General features: G+C 37.9%; 1 long non-coding RNA gene across 1 annotated transcript in view; it reads left to right on the forward strand.

The window, feature by feature from the left end:
- The first annotated feature begins 686 nt into the window (after window positions 1–686).
- The window catches only part of LOC127492070 (uncharacterized), a 58,303-nt gene continuing 40,277 nt past the window's right edge, over window positions 687–18,712 (forward strand). The window contains exons 1-3 of the long non-coding RNA XR_011379004.1: window positions 687–1,584; window positions 3,274–3,445; window positions 6,794–7,197. This is a non-coding gene — a long non-coding RNA (uncharacterized lncRNA). The remainder of the gene's footprint in view (window positions 1,585–3,273; window positions 3,446–6,793; window positions 7,198–18,712) is intronic.

An 18,712-nucleotide genomic window follows, 5' to 3' on the forward strand; every position in this document is an offset into this window, starting at 1 on the left:
CTAGACATATTTTTAGACATGTGGTAGATCTCATCATTGTTATCCCCATGCTGCATATGAAACCGCAAGGGGTGAAATTTCCTGCTGAGGAACACATGTTTACTAAATAAGAAGAGCTGGTGCTTCCGAATTTCCTGTAAAGTGGCTCTAAAAGATAAATTCATTTTGCTGCAAAAACATTGAAATCCATGCATACAAGGACATCGCCTATAAACTCCTGAAATAACTATGCAAGGATTTCAAATATTTATGCACCAAAATAAGTTTAATTCCACTTTCCATGAATGTTTGAAGTACCTTGGTGCAATGTTAAAATCTCCTTGATGGGATAGTGCCTACTGCTTCTTAGAGCGTAGAAATAGAATTTGGAAGAGCAAGAAAAGGTGCTAGAGTCCCAGTCTGTTACCTGACACTCCAAACATTTCAAGCTTCTTTACTATTAATGCTTTTGTTCACTGGGAGAGATCCCAGCCGCTTTAGTTAAGATGAGTAGGAGAGACCTTTGTCATAGTTATCGAAATCCCAGATAATGATTTGGCCTGATCTGTACATTAAGCTACAGCACAGAAAAAAATACATGAAAAAAAAATGAGTAATGATTGTAAGTATTCCCTGCCTTCAGCAACATTTTCATCTTGAATTTAAAAGTGAGGAAAAATTCCCTCTCTCTCTCTCCCTCTCCCTCTCCCTCTCTCTTTCATTTAATGTAGGAAGGAAAAAATTCATAAGCATCACATTGCCTTGTTAGAGATTCATACAAAGCAACCCAATGGACATGTGACTGCATTTTGCAGAACTGAAGCTCCTTTACTGAACATAGACAGATGTTGGGGCACGGTTTAAGAAAAGGGAATTAGGTATCTTGATGCTCCTAGTAAGAGCACAAGCAGATAAACACTGCTTACAAAAGCCATTTGACATTGGTGAAATGCTGTGCAAACCTTGAAGGGAAGGTTAAGTGGATGACTCAGCCTGCTACCTGCCATGCTAGGGCAGTGAGGTCTTAGAATTTTCCCTTCAATGATTGAGGTAAAAACATTCTGATGTAACATTTTCACCATGCTTTTGATTTTCCCCAGTCACTTTCCCATGTTGTCCTTGAGACAAATGGCAATTGGGGCAGATTCTCTTATTCCTATTAATCCAAGTGATTGAAAGACATGTGTTAGTTACTGTTTATTCAGCTGTTGAAAGACATCTGGTATTTTTCTCATTTCTTGCTATGAATATAAGTTCGCATTGCTCTGGGATAAATGTCTGAGTGTGCAATTGTTGATCTACATGGTAATTTCATGTTTCTTTCTTTAGGTTTTCTGTATCTTCATTCTATTTGAAAATCAGAGAGACACACAGAGAGATCTTCTATCCACTGGTCCATTCTCCAAATGTCTGCAACAACTAGGGGTAGCCAGGCCAAAGCTGGGAGCTTGGAGCTCAATCCTGGTCTCCCATGTTGGTGCAGGAATGCTACTAACTGGACCATGCTTTGCTGCCTCCCAGAGTGCACATTAGCAGGAATCTGGATTGGAAGCAGGGGAGCCAGCACTTGAACAAAGCTGTCCTATATGGATGCAGTCATCCCAGGTGGTAGTGACCTAACTGTAGTATGTGTCTGCCGCTCATTTTTTTTTTTCTTAATTGCTGAACTGTTTCTCTGAGTGGACTTAAATCATTTTGTGTTTACAGCAGCAACCTGTGAGTGATCCCATTTCATCTCATTCTCACTAGCATTTGATGTTGTCACTATTTTATATTTCAGTTATTCCAATATACTTTGTGATTCCAATTTGCATTTCACTTAATAGCTAATGATATTGAACACATTTTCATGTGCTTCTACATATAAATGCTTTGTCACACAATAAGTGATTTGCAATTATTTTCTGTGAATCTATATCTTTTCTACATTTCACAGCATATTTTGGAAATCTTCATAATTTTAATGAGGTCTAATTTATCAGTTTTTCTTCTTAGGATTGTGCTTTTGGTTTCATATCTAAGAACTTTTGGCTAGTCATAGGTTCCAAATATTTTCTCCTGTTATTTTCTGTAGATGTTTCAGTTTCGCATTTTGCACTTCACATTTTTTATCCCTATCTCATTTTGTATGAGATATATTTGTCTAAATCAATTTTTGTATAATTACAAGTCAAGATTTTTTTTTTTTTTTGCCAATTGAGGCCAATTTCTCCATTGCTGTTAATTTAAAAGATAATTATTGAGTTACTTTTCTTTGCCAAAAACTAATTGAGAGCTGGTGTTTAGTCTAGTGGTCAAGATGTCTGCATCCTAGTTTCCATTCTCAGCCGTGGCTTCTGGCTCCTGCTTCTTGCTAATGCAGAGCATAGGAGGCATGAGGATAGCTCAAGTAATTGGGATCCTGCCACCTTTGTGGGAAAACTGGTTGAATTACGAGCTCTTGGCTTCTGTTTAGTCCCAGCTTGGCTGTTACAGGCATTTAAAGAGTGAACCAGTGGATGGGAGCTCTTTCTCTCTGCCTCTCAAATAATAAAAAATTAATTGTACATACTTGTGTGAGTCGATTTCTGAGTTCCCTATTCCACTGATTTTTATGTCTAACTCTCCATCAATAATGCTATCTTAAATACTTCAGCTATACACCGAGTTTGAATATCATGAAGAGGAATTCTTCCCACTTTTCTTTGATTTTTGAAACTCATTTTAAGAACTGTAGCTCTATGAGAGCTCTTTTCTCTTTTTCTCTGTATCTTTCGTCTCTCTGCCTTAAAAACAAAAAACAAAATCAAATACAACTCTTTTAATCCATGTTCCCCTGAAAATATTTAGGACAATTGCTTGAGGGGAGAGGAAATACTCAAATAATCCAACTTGTTTTTTGTTAAAATTGCATATATTTTTTAAAAAATATCTGTTTGAAAGAGGGAGAGAGTGAGAGAGAGAAGGAGAGAGAGAGAGTCTTTCATCTGCTAGTTCACTCCCATAATGGCCTGGGCAAGGCCAAAGCCAAGAATCTGGGAATTCATCAGGGTCTCCCATGTGGATGGTAGGGGCCCAACTACTTAGGCCATCTTCTGCTGATTTTCCAGGAGCACTGACAGGGAGCTGGATTAGAAGTAGAGTAGCTTGGACTTGAACTTGCACCCATATGGGATGGCATTGTCGCAAGTGGTGGCTTAACCCACTGCACCACGATGATGTCCCCCAAATTACATACTTTTTAAAATTTAGAGATGGGAGACTAATCAAAGCCAGTAAAAACTTACAAACTTTGCTCTGTTTAATTACCTTCAGAACCAAAATGCAATGGAATGAATGATGCGTGAGACTGGAGAAGAAGAATGTGTATGCAGACATGATGATAACATCACGATGATCAAAGATAGCAAGATGTGGCTGCAAATAGGAAGCTGCTCTGTGAACCTCAAGATTCTTCCTTTCTCTATTTTGCTGTTGTCCTGAATTAGTGAGTCCAGCAACTTTCATGTCACCACAATCTGTTTTTGAAGGAACAATACTGAGGAATTTGAGAAAAAGTTTCAGTAATCTTCACTATATATATCTGTGTAATGTATGGGGCCAAAAACTAGAAGTGACCATATTAAAACAGAGTTGTGTTACGGTGATGAAGTTATGGGATTTTATTTCCCCATGAATTTTGGCAATGAGTTTAGAAAATGGTAATAGCTTTGATAGGAAAAAATAAGAGATGTAACTAGCCCATTGTAAACTTCTTCAGAGAAAAGAGAACACAAAACTTATTGTGAGAGTGGAGTCTTCTCCCTACTTCCCAACACCAACCTCTCGGCCAGACAGCAACTGCAATGAGAGCTCTGCTGAATGTAGAAGGAAATTTTCTATCTAGACTCAGCAGTTGTAAAAAAGGAGAGACTAGTTTTGGCATAGTAGAAAAAAAACCTATTTTGAGGCAGGATGTTTATGTACTGGATTAAATTATAGTAATGTAATTTTAACAGATTGCTTCATCTCTCTAGCCACAACTTCATTTTCTATAGAGTAGAACTAGTATTTATCTCCAAAGGGTGTCTTTTTATGTGCTTCAAGATGTGTCTGCATCTATCATAGTAGAGAAGAGGAATTTCCTGTAAACAATGAAATGGATATTTACACTTGATAGAATTAATCACTGGGTATTACTGATGAAAACATTTTACAAATTGGTTCCTGAATGTGGCCAAACACTGGAAGTTTTAAAAACACAGAGACTTAGATCCTTCTCATACTGAGTAAATCAGAATTTCCATGGGCAAGATCCAAGACTTAGTACTTTTAAAACCCTTCAATGTGACTTTGATGATTGGCCAGTGTTGGGAAAACCAGCAATTTTCAGACTTTAAAATGCTTGTAAATCACTCAAGGATTCTGTTAAAATGAAAATTCTAACTCAGTAGACTGGAGCAAGGGCTGAGGCTTCCCTTTCCTAAGGAGCTCCCAGGGAACACAGATGCTATGGGCCCTGGGCACACTCTTTGTGTAGGATTTGGGTTTCCTTTGGATTTTCCTCTTTGAGAGGTCAGGTCACAGATATAATCAAGAATGTTCTTTCTAGGAAAAGGGAAAATGATTTCTGAAACTTTTAGACTGTGACTATTTCAAATGATGAAAGAACCACATAAATTATTTTTGGCAGGACTAAAATATAAGTGGTTGAAATTGTAATTAGAATGTCAACTCCAAGAGAGTAATAGAAGAAAGAAGGCAGTTGATCAAATATCATTCCTTGTTTTTATGGCATAATCTGGGAGGTGGGGATAGGGGTCATGATTTGTATTGCATGTCTACGCACAGGACAGCTTAATGTTTATAACAATTTAAAATTATAACTGATAATGGCCCAGGCAATATAATTCTTTTCATATTAGAAGGTTTCTTCAACAATAAAGACTTCTATTTTTTAACATTCAAATTCAATCTTCTCATAAATATTGAAATGAGAGTGGGAAACTTTTTTAAAGAAACAAAATCAATTTAAATGGAGAAAAAGGCACAGTAATCCACTGTTGGTGGGGATGCAAACTGGTAAAGTCACTATGGAAGACAGTTTGGAGATTCCTCAGAAACCTGAATATAGCCCTACCACATGACCCAGCCATCCCACTTCTCGTAATTTACCCAAAGGAATTTAAATTGGCAAATAAAAGAGCTGTCTACACCTTAATGTTTATTGCAGCTCAATTCACAATAACTAAGAAATGGAATCAAACTAAATGCCCATCAACAGAAGACTGGATAAAGAAATTATGAGATATGTACTCTATAGAATACTATTCAGCAGTAAAAAAAATGAAATCCAGTCATTTGCAACAAAATGGAAGAATCTGAAAAATATTATGCTGAGTGAAATAAGCCAGTCCCAAAGGGACAAATATTATATGTTCTCCCTGATCTGTGACAACTGAGCACCTAAAAAGAAACCTGTAGAAGTGAAATGGACACTATGAGAAATGATGACTTGATCAGCCCTTGTCCTGACTGTTGAGGAAGAGCTTACTATTTTATTCTTTTTAGTATTTTCTTGTGCTACTTAATATCATTGGTTGAATTCTTTAATTAACACACAATTATTCTTAGGCATTTAAATTTAACTGAAAATTGATCCCTGTTAAAAATAAGAGTGGGAGTAAGAAAGGGAGGAGATATACAGTTTGGCACATGTTCACTTGGACTTACCCCTAATGGTAGAGTTAGAAACATGCCATGGATTCCAAATCCCATTAAGGTGGCATGTACCAATGCCATTTTACTAGTTAAAGTGATCAGTTTAAGTTCATAATTGATCATAAAGATAGTATTAACTGTCAAAGGGATCACATAAACAAGACCAGTATCTGCTAATAATAATGACAGAATTAAAAAGGAGAGAACGAGCCAACACGGGAAGCAGGATACACACAGACTCATAGAATGGCAGATGCCCCAAACAGCACTCTGGCCTCAGAATCAGCCCTTAAGGCATTCGGATCCAGCTAAAAAGCCCATGAGAGTTTCTCAGGCATGGAAAGCCAAGACACTGTGGCAAAAAAATGACCTAAATGAAAGAACTCTATGAGTGAGATCCCAGTGGAAAGAATGGGACATCAAAGAAGGAGGTACCTTTCTCTGAAAGGAGGAGAGAACTTCCACTTTGATTATGGCCTTGTCTCAATAAGGTTGGAGTTGGTGAACTCAAGAGACTTCCATAGCCTTGGCAACTCATGACAAGAGCCTTGGGTGATTACTGACATCAGAAATAAGAGTGTTGGCTGTTAAATCAACAATGGGAGTCACTGTGCACTTATTCCCCATGTAGGATCTCTGTCCTTAATATGTTGTACTATGTGAATTAATGGTAAAACTAGTGTTCAACAGTACTTTCTATTTTGTGTGTCTGTGTGGGTGCAATCTGTTGAAATCTTTACTTAGTATATACTAAGTTGATCTTCTGTATATAAAGATAATTAAAAATGAATCTTAATGAAGAATGGGATGGGAGGGAGACGGAGATGGGATGGTTTGTGGGTTTGGAGGGAGATTATGGGGGGAAATCTGCTATAATTCAAAAGTTGTACTTTTGAAATTTATATTCATTAAATAAAAGTTTAAAAAACAAACAAAATCAATTTCTAAGTTTTAAAAATTAGTCAACATAAAAAACTATCTCATTTTGATGAATTTATCAGGATCTAAGATCTCATTCTTAAGATATTGAATCATAAAAGGGTAACTATAATATCAGTGTTCTTATACTACAATATAAGCTGTCAGGCATAGCAGTTGTTTCCTTCTTCTAATCAATATGTATTTTTTTCTACAGGAAATCTATTGATGTTACCAGGGAGATAAGGTCTAGCTCCAAATGCTTAGCATCATCAAATTCTGATTATCTGGTGATTTGGTCTCCACAATGGATATGCCTCTATAGGGAGAACACACATGCCCCCAATTTACATGCTATGGTTTGAACATGTCTCTCAAAGTTCATGGGTTGCTGACTTAATCCCCAGTGCAACACTAATGAGAAGAGGGACCCTTTAGAGCTGATTAGGTCACCAGGGTTTTGCCCTCTTGAATGGATTAACACCCTCACAAGTGAACCTCTGACAAATAATGAATTAGGTCCCCTTGCTCTCTTGTAGGTTAACACAGCAAGGATGAGCAGCAAAAAGACCCTCACCATATGCCAGCACTTTGATATTGGACTTCTCAGCCTTCAGAACTGTGAGAAATAAATTTCTTTGCTTCTTTTTATAGATTATCCAGTCTGTAGTATTCTGTTGTAGAACACAAAAGGACTAAGACTTCATATGAGTAGATACCATTATCAAACACAAGGACTCTGTCCATAGCCCAGGAAAATGGTGTATACCTCATGATTGCTAGCCCCATCTGTTCTTAAAAATATTTTAATTAAAATTTTTCATTTTATTTGAAAATAAGTGAGACAGAGAAAAACACAGATTTTCTATATGCAAGTTCACTCCTTAAAGGCCTGCAACAGCCAAAGCTGAGACAGACCAAAGCCAGTGCCCCGTACTCAATCTGTGTCTCCTATGTGAATGGTGTGAACCTAAATACTTGAGCCTCATCAGCTGCCTCCCAGGATGCTCACGAGCACGAAGTTAGATGGACAGTGAAGGAGCCAGGACTTGAGCCAGGATCCCAATGTGGGATGCAGGCATCTCACGAAGCTAAATATCTGCCCCTACTAAGAGAATGGGATTCTTAAATCAGTCTATTATGATGCTTTCCTCTCTAGATAGTGAGTAATAAAACCCATGTTTCTTATTCTCCACTTTTATTGTTGACCCACACAGCTACTTTTTTCTCCCTCTGGGACAATAAATACAATTAATAACACTCTTCAAATTATGGCAAATTAAGGTCATAGTTTTTCCAAGGATTTGTGTTTGTTTTGTGATACTTTATTATTTTTTCCTTCATCAGTCCCCACACCCAATTCCATTTCTCTATCCTTTAAATAGACACCCAGTTGTGTAGGTCCCTGTGATCTACCATCCACACTTGTATGTGTATCAATCTTTGAAACATGTAAGGTATCATTTTCCTGTCAGGCTAATATACATACAAATTAAATGCTAAAACTGAAAGTTACAAGAGCATTTTTCTTTTTTTTTTAACTTTTATTTAATGAATATAAATTTCCAAAGTACGATTTATGGATTACAATGGCTTCCCCCCCATACCGTCCCTCCCACCCACAACCCTCCCCTTTCCCACTCCCTCTCCCCTTCCATTCACATCAAGATTCATTTTTGATTATCTTAATATACAAAAGATCAGCTTAGTATACATTAAGTAAGGATTTCAACAGTTTGCTCCCACACAGAAACATAAAGTGAAAAATAATAGATGATTTTTTTTTAAATGATGATGAAATCAGATCAGACCTATTGTCATGTTTAATCCCAGTGAGAGTCAAGTTGGGAGTTGATAATTTCTTTTTTTTTCTTTTTTTTTTTTTTACAGAGGATCAGTTTAGTATGCATTAAGTAAAGATTTCAACAGTTTGCACCCCCATAGAAACACAAAGTGAAATATATTGTTTGAGTACTAGTTATAGCATTAAATCTCAATGCACAGCACATTAAGGACAGAGATCCTACATGAGGAGTAAGTGCACAGTGACTCCTGTTGTTGACTTTACCAATTGACACTCCTGTCTATGGCATCAGTAATCTCCCTATGCTCCAGTCACGAGTTTCCAAGGCTATCGAAGCCCTCTGAGTTCCCGACTCTTATCTTGTTTAGACAAGGTCATAGTCAAAGTGGAGGTTCTCTCCTCCCTTCAGAGAAAGGTACCTCCTTCTTTGAAGACCTGTTCTTTCCACTGGGATCTCACTCACAGAGATCTTTTTGCCAGAGTGTCTTGGCTTTCCATGCCTGAAATACTCTCATGGGCTTTTCAGCCAGATCCGAATGCCTTTAGGGCTGATTCTGAGGCCAGAGTGAAGAGCATTTTTCTTATCATTGTCATGCAATGTTATGTTTGTGAAGACTATCAGTGTTACAAAGTTAGTTCAAGCTTATGACTGCTACAATAGCAGTTCCAGTCTATCTATATTATCACATGTTTTGTAGCCATTCTGTTAGTGATGGGCATGTTGTTTTCACCTCACCTGCTACAAGCAATACTGTGTGAATGACCTAGATATACAGTCTTTGAAAAGCTTTCTGATACATAAGCATATGTAGAGTGAAATTGGTAGGTTAAAATGGAATATGCGCCTTACATTTCTGTTGGGTTTCCAGTATTTCTCTTGCTCATTTCAGGAGTTCCTTATTTATTCTCAACATTAACTCTTGTCAGTTATGAAAATTGAAAATGCTTTTCCCAGTCTGCATCTGTCTAATTTATTTATCTAAGGTGACCTTTATTTAAAAGAAATTTCAATATATGTAGTCAAATGTATATATTTATTTTGTTTATATGGCTTATACTTTTAGAATGTTAGGGAAGTCACAGAAATATTCTCTTGTGCCTCATTTATTATTTTATATTTAAATTGTCATCTATCTAAAGTTTACTTTAATACATGGCATGAGGTAGATATCCAACATTATATTTCTCCATATAATGACTAGTTATCCTAATAGCATTTGCAAAATCACCTCATTCTCTTCCATTTAAAAGCTACCTAAATATCTTTTATACTAAGATCATACTCTAAGTCAAATGAATATAAAATTCATTATGAATTCTATTACTGGTTATTTGCTCCTATTTCATTACCATACAATTTTAATTTGGCTTTGTAAAGTATCTTGAGTAGAAGCATATTTTCTCTTCTTGTTTCCAAATGTATTAACTACTCAGAGATTTTATTCATTAATATAATATTTGAATTAATTTAAGCTCTTTCCTTCAAAAACTTCATGAGATTTTTATTATAATTTTGCAATATGTATGATTAATACATTATTTTAGAGGAAAATTGATGTTAACCACTCCCCACCATTACTTCTACACATATACAATTTGTTTCTCCTCTAATGAATATTAGACTTTTCTTTTTTTGTGGGAATTCAAAATTAAAAGATCAGTTTATTTTAGTGCAAAAAAATCTTGAAATCCATGCAAAGCTTTTTCATAATACACATTTTCCTTGAACCTTTTGGAGGCTCCTTATATGTCTTCCTACTACCATGTCCTTCCCTTTAGAAACTTATAGGCTTTTCTGTACATCTTCCCTTCCAGTCTTTTCCTTTTCTATGGTAAAGGCACAACTGTATTTACTCAACATTGTCTCCCAACACCGAGCACAATGATCACAATGTGCTAGACACTCCAAACTTATCTGATCACCCTGTATCCTGAGATATTCCCCCTTCCTTTTTTTAAATTTATTTTTCCCCTCCAAAGAAACCTTTTATTTAAAGAAGACAGACTTCTTGCATTTCATAAATATAACTTTAGTAATATAGTGATTCTTCCCACCATACCCACCCTCCCACCCGCTCTCCCAAACCTCTTCCTCCTCCCTCTCCAATTCCCAGTCCCTTTCTCCACTAAAATCCATTTTGATTAACTTTATACACAGAAGATCAACTCTATACTAAGTAAAGAGTTCAACAATTTGCATGAAAAAAAACCATAAAATCAAAACCAAAACTATTCCTCAACAGTGGAGACAATGCTGTTAAAAGTCATTGCAACTTGAAGTTAATTTCACTTCTTCTGTTTTTTTTTTTTTTAAAGAAACGTAATTAACTTTAAAGAAGCACCCAAGAGTGACACATCTTTTATAAGCACTTAGACATAATTATAATACAACTCTTTGAGGACAGAGGTCCTGCATGGGAAGTTAGTGCACTGTATCTCCTGTTGTTAATTTAATAGTTAATACCGTTATGTATGATGTCAGTGATCAGCCGAGGCTCTTGACATGAGCTGCCTAGGCTATGGAAGCCTTTTGAGTTGCACAAACTCCATCAGTATTTAGACAAGGCCATAAGCAAAGTGGAAGTTCTCTCCTCCCTTCAGAGAAAAGTACCTCCTTCCTTGAAGACCACTTCTTTCCACTGGGGTCTCACCCACCGAGATTCTTCAAGTAGGACATTTTTTTGCCACAGTGTCTTGGCCTTCCATGCTGGAAATGCTCTCATGGGCTTTTCAGCTAGACCAGAATACCTTAAGCACTGATTCTGAGGTCACAGTGCTATTTTTTTTTTTAAATTTTTTTTTGACAGGCAGAGTGGACAGTGAGAGAAAGAGACAGAGAGAAAGGTCTTCCTTTGCCGTTGGTTCACCCTCCAATGGCCGCCGCGGCCGGCAAACTGCGGCCGGCGCACCGCGCTGATCCGATGGCAGGAGCCAGGTGCTTCTCCTGGTCTCCCTTGGGGTGCAGGGCCCAAGCACTTGGGCCATCCTCCACTGCACTCCCTGGCCACAGCAGAGAGCTGGCTTGGAAGAGGGGCAACCGGGAAGAATCCGGCGCCCCAACCAGGTCTAGAACCTGGTGTGCCGGCGCCGCAAGGTGGAGGATTAGCCTAGTGAGCCACGGCACTGGCCACAGTGCTATTTAAAGTGATTGTCATCTGCTGTGTGGACTTCTTCCCATGTTGGAGTATTCACTACTTTTTAATTCTATCCATTATTATTATCAGACCCTTAATCCTATCTATATGATCACTTTAACACTTAAGATTGTATTTTTACCACCTGGCTTAAGGGGATTTGCGAACCCATGGCAAGGTTTTAAACTGTACCCTTAGATGTAAGTCCATAGGAATGTATGCAGAACTATACCACTTTACAGTGAAAAACTTCATACATTTCATAATTACAACTTTAAGAACATAGTGGTTCTTCCCACTGTGTCCACTCTCCCACCCATACAACTAAATCCTCTTCCTCCTCACTCTCTTATTCTCATTCTTATTTTTTACTGAGACCTATTTTCAATTGACTTCATACACATATGTTTAACTCTGTTAAATAAAGAGTTCAACAAATAGTATATATATATATAAAAAAAAACTGTTCCCCTGCAGTAAAGACAAGGGCTATTCAAGTGATTACTTCTCAAAGTGTCAATTTCTCTTCTACAGATTGCCTTTTAGGTGCTCTATAGTTAACAAAGGTCAGGGAAAACATGTACTATTTGTCCCTTTGAGACTGGCTTATTTCACTAAGTATGATGTTTTCCAGATTCATCCATTTTGTTATAAATGACTGATTTCATTTTTTTTACTGCTGTGTAGTATTCCATAGTGTACATATGCCATAATTTCTTTATGGCATCTGGGTTGATCCCATGTCTTAGCTATTGTGAGTTGAGCTGCAATAAACATGGGGGTGCAGATAGCTCTTTCATATGCTGATTCCACTTCCCTTGGGTAAATTCCCAGGAGTGGGATGGCTGGGTCATATGGTAGGTCTTTATTCGGATTTTTGAGATATCTCCATACTGTACTACCAGTTTACATTCCCACCCACAGTGGATTAGGGTACCTTTTCCCCAACATCCTTGCCAGCATTTGTTGTTTGTTGATTTTCTTCACTGGGTTGTTTGTTTTGCTATTGTTGAATTTCTTCATCTCTTTATATATTCTGGTTATTAATCTTTTATCAGTTGAATAGTTTGCAAAAAATTTCTCTCATCTGTCAATTCCCTCTTCACTTTCCTGAGAGTTGCTTTTGCAGGACAAAAGCTTCTTAATTTGATGTAATCCCATTTTGGCTTTGATTGCTTGTGTTTGTGGGGTATTTTCCAAAAAGTCTTTGTCTATACCAGTGTCTTGCAGGGTTTCCCCAATGTTTCCTAATAATTTGATGGTGTTGGGTTATAGACTTAGGTCTTTAATCCATTTTGAGTGGATTTTTGTATAAAGTGTAAGGTGGGGTCTTGCTTCATACTTCAGCATGTGGAAATCCAGTTTTCCCAGCACCCTTTGATTGTCATTGCTCCAGGGATTGATTTTTAGCTCCTTTGTCAAATATAAGTTGGTTGTAGATGCTTGAACTGATTTCTGGTATTTCTATTCTGTTCCATTGGTCCTTCCATATGTTTTGTACCAGTACTAAGCTGCTTTCATTATAGCTGCCCTGTAGTATGTCCTGAAATCTGGTATTGTAATGCCTCCGGCTTTGTTTTTGTTGTATAAGATAGCTTTAGCTATTCGGGGTCTCCTGTATTTCCATATGAATTTCAACATCATTTTTTGTATATCTGAGATGAATGTCATTGGTATTTTGATTGGTATTGCATTGGTATTGCTTTTGGAAGTATAGACACTTTGATGATATTGATTCTTCTAATCCATGAACATGAAAAATTTTTTCCATTTTTTTGTATCTTCTATTTCTTTCTGTAATATTTTGTGAGTCTCATTGTAGAGATCATTGACATCCTTGGTTAAATTTATTCCAAGGTATTTGATTTTTTTTTGTAGCTATTATGAATGGAATTGATCATAAAAGTTCTTCCTTAGCCATGGCATTGTCTGTGTAACAAAGGCTGTTGATTTTTGTGTATTGACTTCTTTTTTTAAGATTTGTTTATGTATTTGAAAGTCAGAGTTACACAGAGAGAGGAGAGGCAGAGAGAGAGAGAGAGAGAGAGAGAGAGGTCTTCCATCTGATGGTTCACTCCCCAATTGGCCGCAAAGGCCGGAGCTGTGCCAATCTGAAGCCAGGAGCCAGGAGCTTCTTCCAGGTCTCCCATGTGGGTGCAGGGACCCAAGGTCTTGGGCCATCTTCTACTGCTTTCCAAGACCATAGCAGGGAGCTGGGTCAGAAGAAGAACAGCCAGGTGTCGAACCAGCATCTATATGGGACCCATATGAAATGCTGGCACTTCAGGCCAGGGCATTAACCTGCTGAGCCACAGCACCGGCCCCGTGTATTGACTTTTTATTCTGCTACTTTACCAAGCTATTCTGAGTTAAATAGTCTCTTAGTGGAGTCTTTTGGATCCCTTATATATAGTATCATGTCATCTGCAAAGAGGGATAGTTTGACTTCCTCCTTCCCAATTGGTATTTCTTTTATTTCTTTTTCTTGCCTAATGGCTCTGGCTAAGTCTTCCAGGACTATACTGAATAGCAATAGTGACAGTGGTCATCTGGTTCCAGATCTGGTTCCAAATCTAAGTGGGAATGCTTCCAACTTTTTTCCCATTCATTAGGATGCTGGCCATGGGTTTGTCATAAATTTCTTTGTGTTGAAGAATGTTCCTTCTATACCCGATTTGCTTAAAGTTTTCATTGTGAAAGGGTGTTGTATTTTATCAAATGCTTTCTCTGCATCTATTGAGATAATCATATGGTTTTTATTTGTAGATTGTTAATGTGGTGTATCACATTGATTGATTTGTGAATGTTGAACCATCCCTGCATACCAGGGATAAATCCCACTTGGTCTCGGTGAATGATCTTTCTGATGTGTTGTTGGATTCAATTGGCTAGAATTTTGTTGAGGATTTTTACATTTATGTTCATCTGGGAAATTTGTGTGTAGTTCCCTTTTTCAGATTTAGGGATTAGGGTGATACTGGCTTCATAGAAAGAATTTGGGAGGATTCTCTCCCTTTCAATTGTTTTGAACATCTTGAGAAGAATTGGAGTTAGTTCTTCTTTCAATGTCTGGTAGAATTCAGCAGTGAATCCATCTGATCCTGGGCTTTTCTTTGTTGAGAGGGTCTTTATTACTGATTGAATTTCCATCTTGGTTATGGGTCTGTGTAGGTTTTCTTTGTCTTCATGGCACTATTTAGGTGAGTTTTATGTGTCCAGGAATCTATCCATTTCTTCTGGGTTTCCCAGTTTGTTGGCATACAGTGCTTTGTAGTAATTTCTGATGATTGTTTTTATTTCTGTGGTGTCTGTTGCATTTCCCTTTTCCCCTCTGATTTTATTAATTTAGGTCTTTTCTCTATTTTTTTGGTTAGTTGGGTCAATGATGTATCAATTTTGTTTATTTTTTTCAAAAAACCAGCTTTTCATTTTGCTGATCTTTTGAATTGTTTTTTTTTTTTTTCGGTTTCGATTTTGTTTATTTCTTTGATTTTAATCCTTTCTCTCTTTCCATGCCTTCAGGAACTCCTAGAACTCGTATGTTGGGTCCTTTGATAGTATCCTGTAGATTCTCAACAGTGTTTTTTACTTTTCTAATTTCCTCTTCTTGTTTTTTGTCTGACTGTATAATTTCTTTTTTTAAACTTTTATTTAATGAATATAAATTTCCAAAGTACAGCTTATGGATTACAATGGCTTCCCCCCCCATAATGTCCCTCCAACCCACAACCCTCCCCTTTCCCACTCCCTCTCCCCTTCCATTCACATCAAGATTCATTTTCAATTCTCTTTATATACAGATCAGTTTAGCATACATTAAGTAAAGATTTCAACAGTTTGCTCCCACACAGAAACATAAAGTGAAAAATACTGTTTGAGTACTAGTTATAGCATTAAATCTCAATGTACAGCACACTAAGGACAAAGATCCTACATGAGGAGTAAGTGCACAGTGACTCCTGTTGTTGACTTAACAAATTGACACTCTTGTTTATGGCATCAGTAATCACCCTAGGCTCTTGTCATGAGCTGCCAAGGCTATGGAAGTCCCCTGAGTTCACCGACTCTGATCATATTTAGACAAGGCCATGGTCAAAGTGGAAGTTCTCTCCTCCTTTCAGAGAAAGGTACCTCCTTCTTTGATGACCTGTTCTTTCCACTGGGATCTCACATGTGGAGATCTTTCATTTAGGGTTTTTTTTTTTTTTTTTCCCCAGAGTATCTTGGCTTTCCATGCCTGAAATACTCTCATGGGCTTTTCAGCCGGATCCGCATGCCTTAAGGGCTGATTCTGAGGCCAGAGTGCTGTTTAGGGCATCTGCCATTCTATGGGTCTGCTGTGTATCTCGCTTCCCATGTTGGATCATTTTTTTCTCTCCCTTTTTTATTCTATCAGCTAGTATTTGCAGATACTATTCTTGTTTATGTGATCCATTTGGTTCTTAGTCCTATCATTATGATCAATTGTGAACAGAAATTGATCACTGGGACTAGTGAGATGGCATTGGTACATGCCACCTTGATGGGATTGAATTGGAATCCCCTGGTATGTTTCTAACTCTACCGTTTGAGGTAAGTCTGACTGTATAATTTCCAGAGATTGGTCTTCTAGCTCATATATTCTTTCTTCTGCCTCACCAACTGTGTTAAATCTTTCCACTGCATTTTTGTTTGTTCTATTGAATTCTTCATTTCCAAAATTTTATTTTGCTTTCCCTTTAATATTTCAATTTTGTGGGCAAAATTTTCTTTCATGTCATGTATGGATTTCATTAGTTCATACATTTGCTTCTGATTACTTCTATGTAATCTTGTGATCATTTTTTGGGATTCCATTTCTGGCATTTCTTCAAACTCTTGTTCTTCACAATCTATTATTTAAATGTTGTATTCTTTTGGGGGTGTCATGTTGTGTTTCTTATTCTTATTTCTTGAATTGGTGTGTTTATTATTTGGCATTTGTGCAGATACTCATTGATTTCTTTTTTTTTTTTTATTGTGGCAGCTTTTATCTTTGGACATAGTTTATATGGATTAGTGGAGTGTCTGCTTTCAGGGAATACCTAGAGGCCTGTGGTGGATGTGGCCAGGGAGCTCTGTTCAGTGCTCCAGGGTGAAGGGAGTATTAAGGTGACACCTAGGTGGGGCATGTTAAATCTCTCTCTCTCTCTCTCTCTCTCTTTTTTAATCATTGGGGAGGTTTTTCTGCTCTGTTGGCATAGACTCAGCTGAGCTCCTCTCCTCAAAGGAGACCAGTGCCTGGGTGCTAGCCCCAGTAGGTATAATATTCGTCTGCACTTCCACAAGGACCACACAAAGGATCTGTGTTGTCCTCAGTGTAAGCTCAGATTCCCCAGCAATGTCCCTCACCAGGCAACCAGGGAACTCTGAGCATGTGTAGCCTCCTACAGTGACTGACCAATGTCCCAGCCACACCCTGAGCCTTCCCGTTCTCAGTGTTTTCAAGACCCCACAGTCTCAGTGTATTCACAGTCCTGGCACACAAGCCTCCTACAGTCATGAGTACCCAGCCCCCCATCAGATTTCCACACCATTCTCTGGAGTCTCTGCCCAGCTGGTTGCTGGGCGTGGACACGAGCTGGCACAGCTGTTACATATGTCCAAAATGGTGCCTGCTCTCTATCGGCTTGTTGCAGGATGCTGTTGCAGGGTGATCAGAGAGAGAAACTGCCACCCCTTTTTTTTCTCTTCTAGTTTTGTAAGTATACCATCCCCTAAAGGGTTCCAAGCTGATTCCCTCCAGACTTTTCCCGCAGCTTTATTGCTAGTGGCTTGGGCTGCTACAGTCTGGTCTCACCTCTCTCCAAACCTGGCGTGGAGGTTCTTGGCTGCTGAGGCCCTGATTTGTGGGTGTCCACACCCTCCACATAGGTCTGCTGTGTCCCTGTAATTTTCATGGAGTTTCCTCTGCCATTTTCTCCCTAACTCTTCCCTGAGACTGTGCTCTCCACTTTTTAAAACTATCTTCTCTTACACTAGAGCAGTAAACTCCCTCCATACTCAGCCATCTTAATCCAATCCTCCCATAGTCTTTTCTTTTTAATTAAATTGTGCTTTCTGCTTTTTAGGTAAGCAACTTCATAAATTTTGTACAATATCAAATAGTTAACTACTACTGTCATAGAGGAACAATATTAATACTATATGCAGCTCTTTCTTTCAATACATTTTTAAACTTCTTATTGTCCTGACATTTTATACACTAATTCTCTTATGGTTTCATTAAAAATGAAATAATCAATAATATCAACCTGTCATTATAGTTTATATTTTTTGTTGTCTTATTGTATTAACAAGACATATAATACTTGAAGAATCCCTATAATAGCAAAAATTCCTGTGAGGTCCCTAAACTGACATGAAGTTTGTCTAAAATTTTTATATTGAACAAAACATATATAGCTAAGATAATTCTCTTCTTTTCATAATTTTATAACAATGATGATAATTTATATATTTTGAAGATTGTAGCAGATTTTTATTCATTTATTCATCTTAGATATTTTTCTTTCTTGTTCTAGTAAGATGGTGAATTACTTTGAAATATTTTTCTGATGTTTAGCCTCCTACTGTTCTTGTGCTAATACTTTAAGTTAACAACATGCATTAGAAAAGAAAAATTTTGATGTTTAAGTGGATTGATTGTAGCATTACCTCTGTTTTTCTTTATGTTTGTTTCTGTATGTATGTTTCTGTATGATTATAAGAATAACATTTAGGGGCCAGCACTGTGGCATAGAAAGTTAAGCCTGCACCTGCAGTGCCAGCATCCCAGTTGTGCACCAGTTTGAGTCCTGGCTGCTCCACTTCTTTTTTTAATTTGTTTTTATTTATTTGAAAGACAGAGTTGCAGAGAGAGGTTGAGACATAGAGAGGTCTTCCATCCGCTGGTTCACTCCCCAGATGGCCACAATGGCTGGAACTGCACCAATCCGAAGCCAGGAGCCAGGAGCTTCCACCCATGTAGGTGCAGGGGCCCAAGGACTTGGGCCATCTTCCACTGCTATCCCAGGCCATAGCAGAGCTGGATCAGAAGAGGAGCAGCCAGGACTAGAACTGGCACCATATGGGATGCCAGCGCTTCAGGCCAGGGCTTTAACCCACTGTGCCACAGCACCAACCCGTGCTCTACTTCTGATACATCTCCCTGCTAGTGCACTTGGGAAAGCAGTGGAAG

Source organism: Oryctolagus cuniculus, chromosome 9, assembly GCF_964237555.1.
Source record: "Oryctolagus cuniculus chromosome 9, mOryCun1.1, whole genome shotgun sequence".
Classification (NCBI taxonomy): domain Eukaryota; kingdom Metazoa; phylum Chordata; class Mammalia; order Lagomorpha; family Leporidae; genus Oryctolagus; species Oryctolagus cuniculus.